Genomic DNA, 12,945 nt, shown 5'->3' with positions numbered 1-12,945 from the left:
CCTCATCATGCATGTGTGTGTGTGTTTTCCCTGAAGGGTTGTTAAGAGCAAATATGCCATGTGTGGTTTTGGCACCCAGTGTGTGTATGTGTATATGGTTGCACACCATTGCCTAGAGGCAGCCAGAGTTCTGCCATCATTATCTCTCCTCGCTGGGAAGTTTTTGGAGAAGTGGGCCAACTTTGATGAAACGGTGCACAAGACAAGTAGCAAGACGAGAAAGTTTGAAATCAAAAGACTAGAAAAGAAAATGTAAGCAATGTACTAGTTGTTGTTTTTTTTAAAGACAACTAGCGACTGTTATGTAATTCCAATTGTGCATTTTCACTGCAGAAAAAAGACCAAAACTCTTCATTTGTTCTACTAACAGAAAACATCCAGACTCTGTCTTCCTGCCACTGCAAGTGCATGCACAGATTTCTTTTGTAAGGTTTGCAGGTAAGGCTAAAACTTCATCTGATGGCAGAAATCCCAGATCTCAATCTGAAACACCAGTAGCAAATCAATTGTTCTTTGGCTTGGTGTACCAAGGCCATCTATGCACTGGCAGATATTTGAGATATCCCTCTAGCAAACACAGGATTGGGTGAAAAACAGCATCACATTTCTTGGTATTCTGATAAAAGACTGGACTACTTTAGTTATCATAGTAATTAGGTCCCCTATGAAATGTTTCATTTAAAAAAAAAAACACTCCCTACCAGTCTACTCACTCTTTGTCATCAACACAGTGCTGGTACAGAGCCACTTGTTATTTGAAGAACCAGCCCACATTTTAACAGGTTTAGCAGCTGATTTTTACATAGCACCGTTTGCAGAGGTTGGGTCATTTCCATGGGAATAATATCATAATGGACAGAATCTGTGGGCAGCATCTTCCAATTATTTATAAGTTTCTTGCAGTAGGACTCTGGGATGGGACGCACTCTCTAAGTCTTTACACTTCTGCACTCAAAGACTGAGTCATATCACATTTGTCTCGCTTCTACTAGTACCTACTCGGCTCTGCTTGACCCGACTTGGTTTTTAGGATTTTACATTAGGTAGTAGAACCTGGTACCAGGTACTTTTTTAGTACCTGCTCGGCCTGGGTTCAAAGCGATCTGAATCAACCTGAAAATGTGATGTCAGCAGACTGCATGCCCCCGATTGGCCTGTCAGTGGTGTCACTCTTTGAGTCATGAGAGTGACTCCTTAACAACAATCATATGCACAATTTCTGAAACCTGGCAACATGGTTCCTGAGTCTGACAAGATGTCATAGACCGAGCAGTAGGTATGCAGCCACCTCAACGTCCTCCATTGTTGTGTTTGTGGCATACAAACAAGTCACTGGACTTTTAGCCATGTTGCTATAACGACCCCGTGCACATTGAAGCTGTGTCCAGATTCATAGGCTGTATCCTCCTGAGGACCCGGCCTTTGTGGCCTACGTGGGCCGGGTCCTCCGAAGGCTGGGTAGGCTGGAATTGAGCGGCTGTGGTGAAATTGGACAGTCTTGCCTTCAGATTTGCATCACCACCTGTCTCAGTGGAGTTTCATAAACTCAGCTGTCTGCTCCTTGCTATCTAAAATATAACAGGACACTGGCGTAAATTCTTGATCACACTTCTGTTTAATCAGTTTTCCATTCGACGTTTGTTCAGCTGTAATCTCAGCCAAACCGATTAACTCATGAACAAATAAAACACTGAAAAAAGCCAAACAATAACATTTTTAAGTTATCTAAGTGACTTATATATCATGTTTAATCTGAGTAATGGGGGCTTTGAAAACGATGTGCCGGGAGTTTGCCGTTCTCAGCAGCTCTAGTGACCCTCAAGCTCCCGGCTAGCTATCGAGCTGCTGGATAACAGATGTCTCTGAAAATGTCGTAGCACTTTTACAAATATGTGATGTCTTGATAAACCGAGCAGATATTTAAAGTTTACACAGCTACATTCTCGCCTGAAAATGTCTTAAAAGTTTATTTTGTGACCCAGAAAAAGTAATACGATTAATATTAAAACAAAGTAACTGTCGCTATTGTTGGAATTGGCTGGGCCGTGTTCTGGGATATGGTGAGCCACGAAGGATATACCTGACCCATCCTTCAAATCTGGTGAAATGAAAGATGCATTTGTTGGCCGCATTTGAAGGAGTCTACGAATTTGGACAGCCTTCGTTGCGTTGCTGTGATGTAATCGGCCTACAAATGCTGCCTCAGGAGGATAAAAAGGCGAACGGCTGAAGTGAAGCGGCTGAAGAGTAAACCTTTAAAAGTAAGCACTGAATATTATGTCACATATTTATGTGCAAATGTTTAATAATGAAGAACATTAAAACATTACTGTTGGCCACATGTCGGCAAAGTTATGTGACATTAGTGATGTGAGTACTCTCAGCATCAACTTGGTTTTAAAATCTTTACTTTATAATATACACGGTTCAATAGCTGACCTTAATCTTACTGAGAATGTGATGATTTTATGGATAATATCCACAAACAGAACAGGCTGAAAGTCAGTGATGCTGCCATGTTTGTTTCAGTTCTATGAAGCTTTGAGTATTTTGGATTAGTAGTACTGCTGTGCTTGTTGCATCATATTGTTGTAATTGTTTATATGCTTTATATATTCTGAGGTAAGTTGATCTATAGTGTTACATCATATTCTATAAGGATGTTATGTGTTTGTATACTATCTGCCCAGTTTGACCCATTTAGCAGAAGTCAGCCTGTTTAAGGCTCTTATATCTGTTTTGTATGACTTGGTATGATTTTCTCACCCAATAAAGGAATATTTAATATATAAGTCTACTCTTCATTCTATCAGAAACAGTTTTCACAGCTCGTACATTTTGTTTTTACACATATATGTAAGCATTGAGCCAAATTTAGTAATGCCAACATATTAAAATAACAATATTTGTCTCTTATACATAATATACACTATACAATATATATATATACTATATATACACTGTCAAAGATACTTGTCTTTGAGTGAAGATTTAAGGTGATAGGAAATTTAAATAACTCCAAATTGAATCTTTACTGAAGCTCAGTATTTGACACCTCTTCAAAATAAAACAGGAAACATAATGAGACGCAGGCATGAAACACATGAAGGACAAGGGAGACTTAAACACAGGGGTTGAAGACACACGGGGAATCACAATGAACTATAATAGCAACCTAGGCATAATTAAAAAACATAAACATCAATATATATATATATATATATATATATATATATATATATATATATATATATATATATATATATATATATATATATATATATATATATATATATATATATACATATATATATATATATATATATATATATATATATATATATATACACACATATATATATATATATATATATATATATATATATATATATATATATATATATATATATATATATATATATATATATTAACTCAAAACACTGGGTCAAAAGACCCAAGATCGTGACAGTGAGATGGTACTCAATTGTAGTGGAAAACTGTTGAAACCGAATTAAAAAAAGGGTTAAGTACAATCGAGTCGAGTTGAGCTAAGTAGGTACAAGTGTAAAAGAGGCCATTGTACGTTTCCTGAATGTACAACATCAAAAGTGTACAAAGGTGTAGAGCAGGGGTCCCCAATCCCAGTCCACGAGGGCCGGTGTCCCTGCAGGTTTTAGATGTGTCCTTCATCCATCGCAGCTGATTTAAATGGGTAAATTACCTCCTCAACATGTCTTGAAGTTCTCCAGAGGCTTGGTAATGAACTAATCATGTGATTCAGGTGTGTTGATCCAGGATGAGATCAAAAACCTGCAGGGACACCGGCCCTCGTGGACTGGGATTGGGGACCCCTGGTGTAGAGGATGTGCAGCTATGTGAAGTACATGACTTTCTCTACAGGTTTGAGTGAAACACGCTCATGTGACTGACAGGTGATCATACTAGACAAACTTGTATATTTTTAGTGTTGTGGGTGTCTCACAGGGCAAGAGAGGCATGTCACCAGTCTGTCACAGGACTAACACAGAAAGCCAGATTCATGCTCAAACCTACAACCAATTTAAAATCAGCAGTTAACCTAACCCAAGTCTTTGGAATGTGGGAGGAAGCCAGAGAGAAGCCACAAAGGCATGAGGAGAATATGGAGAACCACCACAGCACCACCATGCACCAACAACGACCTAAAAAAGTCTCTTAACGCCATCCATCCAATCCCTCCTTCTTCTTATCCAAATACAGGGTTGTGGGGGGGCTGGAGCCTATAGCAGCTACCACAGGGTGAAAGGTGGGGTTAACCTTGGAAAGGTTGCTCGTCTGTTGCAGAGTAAACAATCCACATAGCAAATGTTTAAATTTATAGCCATTCATAACTAAATAGAAACCTTTAGTTAAAGTTATGCATGGTCGCCAGAATGTCCCCTTCCACACTAAAACAATAGCGAACATTTATGAATGGCTAGACTAACCCCACTGCAAGATATTCTCAGTGTGGGGCATCAACACAAGCCGGCAAAAGTTCATTAAACAAAGTTCACAAACAAGAAAAGGTTAATAGTAGAAAGCTTGTCCTGTGTCTATTTTTCCTAATGAGAGCAGCAGAACAGCAACAAGTGAATTAGTGAGACCCAAGAAGCAGTTTTTAGTCTGATCAGCATCCTTTTCAGAAAAGAAAGTAAGTTAGCAGGGTTCATGTGGAGGACTCGTGCATACACATGCTCACACAAACAGGTTGTCATGGTAACTGTAGCTCAAGCATCAGGATGTGTGCTTTAAATAACCCTCATCTATATCAGTGTGTCTGACTGTCAGCCTATTAAACTGAGAAGCTTCTTCCATCTAAACAAGTTTGTGTATGTGTGTGTTTTAATTTAGAGTGGAGTGAAATGTTTTTTTCACACCACTGGAACCAGAAAATTTAGTTACACTACCAAAGTTTTGTACACGCTCGTGTCATCAATAGGTGTAACAGATGTACTAAAATTCGGGAGATCTGTCTATTCAGCAAATACAAAAAAATGTCATATAATATTTCTACAGAGAAAAAACACCCTTTTTTTGTTTTTCCTGTTTTGCTACTTTTTGTTTGTTGTAGTGTTTTGCTTCACAGTGCCACTGTACTAATCTGATGCCAAACAAAGTAAAAAAAAAATACATTAATAATTAGGTGTGAGAGGATCCTAACTGCGACGCTTTCTGCTCCCTCTACTGACCTCTTCCACTTGCTGGTGATATATCTTTTGCCCACAGATGAATTGCCACTGCTCATTAAACAGAAAAACAAGATAAATTATTATTGATTAGCAATAATTGGAAGTCATTTTTGTTGATTTAGATTTTCTTTGTAAGACCTTCAGTGGACAGCATATACAAACAAAAACTTTGCTTTTCTTCAATATAAATTTTTTTGTCATAATGCAAGGAATCAGTTTAACTTCCCCAAAACTGCAATAAATAAAAAAAATATAACTTACAATATAAAGTTAAGTCCTTTTCATCTATTTGGATAAGTTCATTTGATAACATCCATCCCTTTGTCTCCAAACTGCTTTGATATGTTGCTCATACCAAGGCCAGTGGTTTATAGCTGGCTCTGACATCCGGGTAGCTTTAGCTTTTCCTTTTTTAGGTTCTATAATATACTGTAGCAGATGGCTGCCTGCAACCTAGAGGTGCGACGGCATGTACTGCTCCTCTCACATCTGTTATAACATCCAAGAGTCATCTTGGATGTGTGTGTCATCACATGTCATCATATGGGTCATCATATGAAATTTGCATCCACATCTGCCCTTAAAGTCATTTTTTGTACATTATTTGACTCCAGTAAAATCACTCTGCTGCACTCAGGGTGGCTGACTTCTACAAGTAACACCTCACATTACCCTCAGAAGTGAAAAACCCAACATCAGCAGACTGTCATGAGTGTAAAATGTACTGCAACATACGGATGGAAGAGAGGATTACTACAATGATGCAAACCAAAGAGATGCATATAAATCTAAATAATTTTATAATATAAATATTGAATATAAAGACACTGAACATTTTCTTTTCTTTCAACAGGGGCTCAGAGTAGAGCAGCTGCTGCTCCACATCGAAAGGAGCCAGCTGAGGTGGTTCGGGCATCTGACAAGGATGCCCCCTGGGCGCCTCCTGGGTGAGGTGTTCCAGGCATGTCCCACCGGGAGGAGGCCCCGGGGCAGACCCAGGACACGCTGGAGAGATTATATCTCTCGGCTGGCCTGGGAACGCCTTGGTATTCCCCCGGATAAGCTGGAGGAGGTGGCTGGGGAGAGGGAGGTCTGGGCCTCTTTGCTTAGGCTGCTGCCCCCGCGACCCGGCCTCGGATAAGCGGATGAAAATGGATGGATGGATGGATGGATGGATGGATGAACATTTTCTTTCTTCTTACTGTTTGCATAATGTTATTTGTTTCAGTGCACCAGTGGGGAGAGTCAGAAACACTGATCACGGTGATGGCACCATGGATGGACCCATTAATGAAGTTAGATATATATATTCCAAATATCTGCTACAAGCTGTAAACCTTATTTTGGAAAGTCAGCAAAATTTGGAAAATCCTTTTAACTAAATTTTACTGGTTATGCCAAATGTGCATAGATTAGAAATTATATAAACTTGACTACATTTATTCCACTTTTACTCTGGAGATTTTAATAACCCAAATATGTTTTTCTTGGCACACTTCTAGTCCTTGGCAGCAGCTGAACCTAACTGAGTTTAGTTGCTGACCGTGTCCGTCCCTTTATGACCACAATGTACCATCTCAGTCATCTCAAACTGGTTTCTAAAACATGACAATGAGTTCACTGAACTCAAATGACCTCCACAGTCACCAGATCTCAATCCAATAAAGCACCTTTGGGAGGAACAGAAACAGGAGATTGGGTGGAACAGGAGATTCACATCAAATCTGCATCAACTGTGTGATGATGTCATGTCAACATGGATAAAAATCTCAGAGGAGTGCGTCCAGCACCTTGTTGAATCTGTGACATGACAAATTCAGAGAGCTCTGAAGACTTTAGGAGGTTTAACCCAGCATTAGCGAGGTGTACCTAACAAATTGGCCGGTGAGTGAATACTGCAAACTTGAAAACTGGCTCATCCACACAGTTTGCAAGGTGGGAAGAGAGCACAGTGCTGTACTTTTCTGCCTTAAGCAGGGATTGTGTGAATGTTCTCCACATCTGCTTCTGATCCCAAAAAGTAATGTAATATGTATCCGATGCAACATCTGACCATCATTATTAAAGTAAACACAATACGGAGCCAAATCCAGGATTGGACTGTACCAGCTCTATGAAGCAGAACACAAAATACAAGTCTGAGTTTACCTGCACTTCAGAGTTACGCCTATGATGTAGCTGTGAGATATGAACTCTCAAGAGTCCTTTTTGATTAAATGTAAACAAGACAACAAATGGGATTTTCAAACACAACTCCTCTACAAATCAGACTCAGGAAAATGTAATAATATAACAAGATGATCTTTTACTTTTAAGACAAACTTAACCACTGCAGGCCAAAACGTGGGAAAGGAAAATTCTGCTTGATGCTCAGGTTTGTGGACAGGAATGTGAGAAGTGCTGGTTAATAATAATGGATTGCATTTATATAGCGCTATTCATTCACTCTCACACACTGGTGGAGGCAGCTACAGTTGTAGCCACAGCTGCCCTGGGGCAGACTGACAGAAGCAAGGCTGCCATATCTCGCCATCGACCCCTCTGGCCATCACCAGTAGGTGAAGTGTCTTGCCCAAGGACACAACGACCGAGACTGTCTGAGCCGGGGCTCGAATCGGCAACTTTCCGATTACAGGACGAACTGCCAATTCTTGAGCCACGATCGCCCCGGAGTTGGTTAGAGGTAGAAGCTGGACAGACTGTTCTATAACTGGAACACGGAGGAGGCTCCATCATGGTTTGATCTGTATTCCAGTCAGTGTTGCAGACCTTGTTAAAACTGATAGATTTCTAAATGCAGAAAAAGTACCATCGGATTATGATGCACCATGTAATACTAACTGGAAAGCACCTGATTGGTAACAGCTTTATTTTTCATCATGTTATTGATCCCAAGCACACTGCCAATGCAGTAAAATCATACCTGGATAGAAAAACACACACAGTGGAGCACTGTGTGTGGCTGTAGCTCAGGTGGCAGAGCAGGTCAGCCACTAATCAGAAGGTCGGTCGTTCGATCCCAGGCTGCATCCTGGCTGCATGCCAAATATCCTTGGGCAAGATACTAACCCCGTGTTTGCCTACTGGTGGTGGTCAGAGGGCCCGGTGGCGCCTGTGTCCGGCAGCCTCGCCTCTGTCAGTGCGCCCCAGGGCAGCTGTGGCTACAATGTAGCTTGCTATCGCCAGTGTGTGAATGTGTGTGTGAATGGGTGGATGACTGAATGTAGTGTAAAGCGCCTTGGGGTCCTATGGACTCGAAAAGCGCTATACAAATGCAGGCCATTTACCATATCAGTCATGGATTGGCCTCCCCAGAGCCCGGACATCAACATTATTGAAGCAGTGTGGGATCATGTTGACAGAGAACAGAACAAAAGGCAGAAACATCCAAAGAAGAGCTTTGAATGTCCTTCAAGAAGCCTGGAGAACTATTCCTGAAGACTACTTACACCAAATATTGACTTTCAACTTAATTAGAACTGCACTAACTCTTGTTCTAATAAAATAATATCTGCATACAGACATTACCTCCAAGTGCATTTGACTCTTTCATAGGACTGTCCTCTACCTGTGCAAATGTCCTGGTTTATAATGGCTTTGAGTTGGTTTGCTTTCTTAAATCCACTCTCAGTGTGTTGAACACTGAGGCACAAACTTTTTGGAGTATTCTGGGTAATTAAAATGAACATAGTATGACACCAGATGATTAGTTCCTCCTAGCCAAAAACTAAACAGGGTAGAGGAGATAACGTTTCTGAGTCCAGTAATAACATTTGCAGGGTAGTTGCATGCTGTAAGGGGTTTTTTGGACAGGCACTATGTGCTTTTGACTACTTGTTTTCACCAGCCTCCAGTCTTAATGCCCAAATATTATCCTGATTTTCACATGAGAAAGGCATTAATCTTTCTAAATTCTCAGGATAAAGGATCATTTTCCAAAATAAATAAATAATAGCTCCAGTGCTGTCACCAGCCTTTTTCATAACTTTTGCCTCCAGTGAATAAACCAATAAACCAATTATTTTATTGCATTCACACTATCAGTCTCTCGATTGCTTGATTTCACTGAGCGTGTGTGTAACTCAGCCAAGTGTAAGTGCTCTACCCCAAGGACACTGTCAGGAACACCAAACAAGAAAACTACATTTCCAAATCAATCATTTCAGAAAAGCTTCTTTTCCCAGCATAAAAATGATTTCAGTGCCATGACGTGCGCCACAATCTGGGACAATGTTGAATCAGAGCTAAAATTATTCTCAGGAGAAAAAAAAAATCAAATAATAATAACAATAAAAACTAGTGCTCAAAAACATGTAATCCTCTCTTTGTCTCATACACATACACAGATGTTGTTTATATTGAAAAAAGGGGGGAAAAAAGTCTCCCAACTGTCTTTCCCAGAATCCTTTGTTGGTTTTCCCAACATGCTTGCTGGTTGCATGGAGAAGAGGGAGGAGCCAAAATGTCAGGGGTCACCTGACAAAGATGTTTGATCTTTCTTTTGGCTCTGCGTGTCTCTATATTAGTTCAGTCGTTCTCAGTATGTGTTTGTTCTTCTTTTTCACAGCAGGTTCAAAATTAGAAGGATGAGGATCCGTCCTCGGGCCTGTACTTGCGTCTGAGCACGCTCCCTCTGGTCTCTGGGGCCATAAATGTTTCATCCTGGGACCACAATGTTTTCACAGATTTCCAATAACATCACCCCTCTTAATAAGACTTCAGCGACACAAGTTACAGCAATGAGACAGTGATTGGAAACTGTAAACTGAGCGATGCTTCTTTTTAGTGCAGTGTTGGTAAAACAAGACTTTTCCTAAAAGATCATCTTTATTTTAGATCATTTAGAATTTTATTAAATTAATAATTTAAAAAATGGGCAATTTTATTACTATTATGATTATTATTATTTTAGAAAATTTATATCTAAATGTGGACTAGGGGGATTTGTATGTAGGAAATGAATACTGTTGAACCATGTTTGAAACAAATAAATGAAATGAAATATGTTGTTAATAGAGGATTTTATTTTGATGCAATGAGATGCTTTGCCACTTTGTGATATTAATTCTACTATGGTTCTGCTCAGGGAGGTCAAAGGTGACAGCTGTGTGGCTTAAATATGTTGATTTTCTGCATGGCTGTTTTTAACCTTAAACTCACGTCAGGGCCACAGTTCATTTTTTAAAATAACTCTTTAGCCTCATCTAATGGACAGTACTGGAAAAACAAGTAAATCTCTTGTATGCTTTTTATGCCTTTGGACCTTCTGTAATTCTGTAACTCCTGCTCTGTGAATTCATGCTTGATTAACTTTGACCCTGCAAGGGTTTTAGGTCACATCAGAATATGTATGCTGTGCTGACATCACAAGGTCACATGACCATACAAACAGAGGAAGAAATAAAAACCCCCACAAAACTTCAAGTCACCTTCTCTTCAACCTCCTAGCTCTGCCTGTGAAAATAAGTAGTGATGATCCACAGATCCAACAACACTATTACATTACAAGGACTTTTCTAGAAGCTATTATTAAAGCAAAAAAACATGTAATGAAACAGAGAGGAAAGCTTGCAGTGTCCCACAGGGCTGATCTTATATACACACAGATGATCTTCCTGTTCCTCTGCTGCTCTGCTAAAGGAAAGCTCTGTGCATTGTTTATATAGACTGACTATAAGGTACATGAATGTGACGGATTAAAGTCATGTGATATAATTTTATTTTCAGTCCCACCAGCCTGATGGTGAGACTAGGTAATGCAGTGTTATTGAGAAAGTGCTGTCTGGATCACTCCTCCTCTAGGTGACACTTATTGCTCTCGTCTAAAACACTGTCTCTGCACTCTGTAGTTATGTTAAGCATACCAGAGCTGTGCACAGCCTCCCTTCCACAAGCAAAACAAAACACAGCAGACAAATGTGAGGCCTTCTCCTCTTTCCTACAGCAGCTAGCGTCACCTGAGTATCAGAAAGGTGAGCCCACAGAGTAATCTGTATGCCCATAAATTGAGTCTCGGTGCAGCAGAGGTGGAGTGGACAGCAGCTGTCTCAGTGTCTCAGATGAAGCTAGAATAGATAAAACCTAAACAAAGGGTGACATCATCATGGATGTTTTGGTGGTAGACCTCATGTTTTAGGCCATTGTTTCCCAACCTTTTGGAGCCATGGCACATATTTCACATTAGAAAAATCACACGGCACACCACCAAACAAAAATGTCACAAAAAGCATATATTGATAAATTTTCCCCGTGCACCAGGTATAGAATTGGCTCAGTATACCTTTTTGCTTTCTTCTGACCACTACTCATGCTAGGGCTCTTATCTGGGTCAGAATTTTCTCCAGGAACCAGGTAAGATTGACTAGTTTTTCATTTCAAATATTTTCCTGTTGACATTACGCACTGTGTTGTCTCACAGCATGACTGTTATATAACTTCAACTACCAAATAGAGCAGGTAGTTGTACTGCCCTCTAGTGGAAGACAATGTAACTGTTCTGTCCGTTACTCACGCCAATCGCTTCGAGTACCAATAAGGTGGAACCAGATAATCTTTCACGGCACACCTGATCATTTCTCACAGCACATCTATGCACAGTGGTTGGGAGGCACTGTTTTAGGCTATCCATGTCCTGTAGTGGGCCACCGTGGGATAGCTATCTGAGGGACCTTACAAGCTGTCAGAGGAGGGAAAAGGTTACTTGCTGACCATACCAGAGTGACCCAGACCTATCTCAAAGTCGAAGGAGAGACCCAGCCACAACACGAGGATGTGAGTGATCAATGGCGTGATGCAACATATGCAGGAAAATTGAGACTTTATAGGAAACCACAGTGCAAAATGGTGAACACTGCAAGGACAATGGGAAGAAGAAACTCTCTGAAGATGGTGTTAGACGTGTATACCAGACAAAGGTGTTTACACCTGCAAAGCTATGAACTGCCACAGTGAAGGTCTAGCAATTCTGTCTTTCAAGGATAAGTAAGCAAGTATGATACTAGTAGTCCTTTTAACAGTGGTGTTCAAGAAAACCAACAACATGTTTATATTAGTTTTAAGTGGTGCTTTATGTAGTGTGAATCTACCTTCCTTAGGCTCCTGACAACCTTAAATATTGGAATTAAGTATAGAAAATGACTGAAAGATGAACAGGAACCACTGCTGTCCTACCAATGCTGATTAAGAATACAACATCATGAAATCCCAGAAAAGACCTTGGTTAACCAGGGTTAATTGGTAAGTGTTTTATCATAATCCTTTGATAATGGTCACATAAACATATACTTTTCATTCTGCACTATGTCAACTGCCTCTTCCATAAGAGTCAAATTTGTCATTGAGTTGTCATGCCAGTCCTTAATGTACAAACAATATGCATTATAGTTAGAAGAACTACTTAAATAGGTTGACAGCGGAGAAGAATTAAAATGAAAAAGTATGTTCTAAAATTTTAAAAAGAAAAAAAAAATGTATCTTTAAAGTAAGAGAGGGATGTTGCTTGAGTGTGATGTACCTGATGAGTCGCTCCCAGGCGCCTGGTACCTGGAAGAGCAGAGGCTGATGCCCAGCAGTAAATATGGGATGGAGCAGAAAGGACCCAAATGAAGACTCACTATTCACGATGTTGCGTCAGAGGACCATGGAGACCTCTGTGAGATGCCTGATGGAGCAAAGAGGATTATTGAGGTATCAGATAAAGGTACACAGAAGTAAATGTGTGTTTGAATTGCTCTCA

At 40.1% G+C, this 12,945-nt stretch overlaps 1 protein-coding gene across 1 annotated transcript in view; it reads right to left on the bottom strand.

Annotated features, from left to right (window-relative positions):
• Positions 1–12,945, bottom strand: part of LOC113016076 (sodium/potassium-transporting ATPase subunit alpha-1-like) — a 62,676-nt gene that overhangs the window by 48,192 nt on the left and 1,539 nt on the right. Inside the window, exon 2 of the mRNA XM_026158604.2 lies at positions 12,724–12,870. The gene's annotated coding sequence lies outside the window, so the exon portion shown is untranslated. The remainder of the gene's footprint in view (positions 1–12,723; positions 12,871–12,945) is intronic.

Source organism: Astatotilapia calliptera, chromosome 23, assembly GCF_964374335.1.
Source record: "Astatotilapia calliptera chromosome 23, fAstCal68.1, whole genome shotgun sequence".
Lineage (NCBI taxonomy): Eukaryota > Metazoa > Chordata > Actinopteri > Cichliformes > Cichlidae > Astatotilapia > Astatotilapia calliptera.
Note: the sequence above shows the minus strand (reverse complement) of the source record. Positions and strands in the feature narration are given on the sequence as shown.